Genomic DNA, 3,092 nt, shown 5'->3' with positions numbered 1-3,092 from the left:
TAAATTATGATTTATTGTATTTATCTGGTAGGAAGTTATGGCAGAGGCTACAGGGTGAGGTGTAACTCATATAAGGACTTATGGACTTCATATATCATTCATGGAATCCTTTTATCTTAAAAAATGAACTTTTCAGTACTCTTCAGAGGCATTTAAGGTGGATCTATGCCTCTTCTTCAATGAAATGATTCTGTATATCAGTATGGTTCCTGTAAATTAATGTTTATTTGCATATCTCCTTCTCTTGACAGGCAGTGAAGAGAATCCAGCATATGGTAAATGCCACAATGGCCATAGGGTTTCTTCTTCAGGGGTTTTCTAAAGTCTGGGAGCTCCAGATTGTACACGGTGTGCTCTTCCTAGTGATTTAGCTGGCTGTCCTAATGAGTAACCTTCTGATCATTACTCTCATCACCCTAGACCTACAGCTACAAACACCCATGTACTTCTTCCTGAAGAATTTGTCCTTATTGGATGTCTTCCTCGTGTCTGTCCCAATCCCAAAATTCATTGTCAATAGCCTAACCCACAACAATTCAATTTCCATTTTGTGCTGTGCTTTCCAGCTACTTTTAATGACTTCCTTTACAGCAGATGAGATATTTGTGCTCACTGCCATGTCCTATGACCACTATGTGGCAATTTGCTGTCCCCTGTACTATGAGGTCCTCATGAGTGGTGGCACCTGTGCCCTGATGGCTGGTGTTTCCTGGGTTACTGGGGTGTTATTTGGAGCTGTGTACACAGCTGGCACATTTTCCATGCCCTTCTGTGGCTCCAGTGTGATTCCACAGTTTTTCTGTGATGTCTCTTCATTACTAAGGATGTCCTGCTCTGAAACACCAATGATAGTTTACGTGAGTATTAGACTAGGTACCTGTTTAGGTATGTCTTGTTTCATCTGTATCATGATCTCTTACGTTTATATTTTCTCCAGTGTGCTGAAGATTCCTACCATGAAAGGTCAGTCTAGAGCTTTCTCCACATGCCTTCCCCATCCCATTGTTTTCACCATTTTTATTATAACTGCCTGTTTTGTTTATCTCAAACCACCTTCAAACTCACCATCAGTTATTGAGAGACTTCTTTCTGTGGTCTACACTGTGGTACCTCCAACAGTGAACCCTGTAATCTACAGCCTCAGGAACAAGGACATGAAGCAGGTTCTGATGAGATTGCTGCATAGGACACATGGCCAAGACTCTCACTTCATGTAATATATCCAAACATCCCCAGGGACAGAGCACTTTCAGATCGCTGGATATTTATTCTTCATTGGCCTCATCCTTAACTTTGGAAAGGCCTGAGGAAAGAAAGGACTGTATTCATACCCACTAAAGGAAATGAACACTGAAGAGCCTGATTGTTTCAAAGTTTAGATAATTGCACCACATCAGACAATGTAGCTCCCACTTGCTGATCTTCTTTGACAAGGATCCACTCTCTCTGTGATATAACACCAAAGGTATTGTTTTATTTTTCATGAAGAGTTTTTATTCTTGGTCACCTAATAACTTACTTTCTCTATTTGATTCACTCAAAACAAAAAAATGAAACTCTTGAATGAGTGCAGTACCATGAAATATATTTGAGCTGCCAAGATGAAATTTACATGGGACTTCACTGAAGGTGCATCTAGTGCTGAGGTGAAACAAACAGCAGGTGAAAATAATGCAGTAGGCTCATTGTGGATGTGCACGCAGACCCTTTCAGAGTCCTTGGGAGGGACACCTAAAGCAGACACAAATCCTAGAGGAAACTGCATCTGAACCGTGTCTCAAGATAATGTTAATATTTCTAATCTGAGTCTAAAAAGAAGCCATGAAGTACCTTAAAATTATAGCAGATGTTGTTCAATGGAAGATATTTCATGGCATTGAATGTCATTACCTATAGAGTGTGTGTCTCATCAAAATTATGTTTTTGGCCTTATATTGATTTATTCTGTTCTTAATTACTTAACAAAAGCATACAAAGTTTTCTTCGAATGCTTAAATCATGTTATGTCGGTTTTAAGGATAACACCAAATTCTTTATGGTCTCTTGGTTTAGATATATGGTTAGTTACTGTTTCTCATTCATATGCAATCTCATTTAACATGTCCTCAAGTATTTTCTGAAAACTCTTGATTCTTATTATACTAATATCAGATTAGAAAAAAAACCCAAATATGATAAAATAAAACTTTTGTGTTTCTTACACATAAAGATATATTTAAGATTTCCCATAGTGTCTATGGAAAAATTCCCCAAATTACATGTTCATTTCCCTTAAAAAAGAAGATATCCTAAACATAATTAGATATGTTCATGTGTCAAGGTAGTTGGGAAGAGTTGTGACAACATAAATGACTGTTACTATGCATCAGTTAAACCTGTCTTGGTAAAATAGTATTAGTTTAAATATTTCAGAACTTGTGTGTTTCGTGAAGATCCCTGGAAATGTTTCAGTTCCCTTACTCTCTATATTATCTTTTTATTACCAGAGAAAACAGTGACTAAAAACCTATTTTTTCCTTAGAAGAGTGGCAGCTTGTCTTATGGAAAAAATTACAGAATTATAATTTTAATAATTGAAATTATAATTCCTTCAAGTGTTGATCAATAATGGTCATGAAATCCATTAGGATAATAGTTGCAAGAGGTTAATATACTCTCATAATGGTAACTGGTGAATATTTCAAACTGAAAGAATTTGAGAAATGGCAGGTGCAGAAAGGACTTTCTGACCTTCCTGTGGAGTGGATCATGAAACCCTAATGTGAGCGGTGCCGTCTGTGTACCCAGCGGCAAGGAGCTTCCTCGGCTCCACAGACCAGGAGCACAGCGGCGTCTGAGCAGGCCAGCCCTGGTAAGGCTCCCACGGCTCACCACACTTGGCCCCAACTCTTCGTCCTTCCACACCTTTCCACAGCGTTTCCCCCTTCATCAACTAGAGCATCAAATTTCTCAGTATGAACCATTTCTACAGGTCTTTAGTTCATTTAGAGAGGCTTCTATATACATGAAACTTACATTGATTAATCTTATATGATTTATCTTACTCAGGGGTCCCACTCAAGAACTAAAAAGAAAGAGGGAAGATAAATATT

General features: G+C 38.2%; 1 pseudogene; it reads left to right on the top strand.

Moving 5' to 3' along the window:
- Positions 1 to 272: 272 nt before the first annotated feature.
- Positions 273 to 1,217, top strand: LOC118920655 (olfactory receptor 14A2-like; annotated as a pseudogene).
- Positions 1,218 to 3,092: the final 1,875 nt, after the last annotated feature.

This window comes from Manis pentadactyla, chromosome 13 (genome assembly GCF_030020395.1).
Source record: "Manis pentadactyla isolate mManPen7 chromosome 13, mManPen7.hap1, whole genome shotgun sequence".
Lineage (NCBI taxonomy): Eukaryota > Metazoa > Chordata > Mammalia > Pholidota > Manidae > Manis > Manis pentadactyla.
The sequence above is the reverse complement of the archived record's forward strand: the minus strand, read 5'-3'. Positions and strand labels throughout refer to the sequence as shown.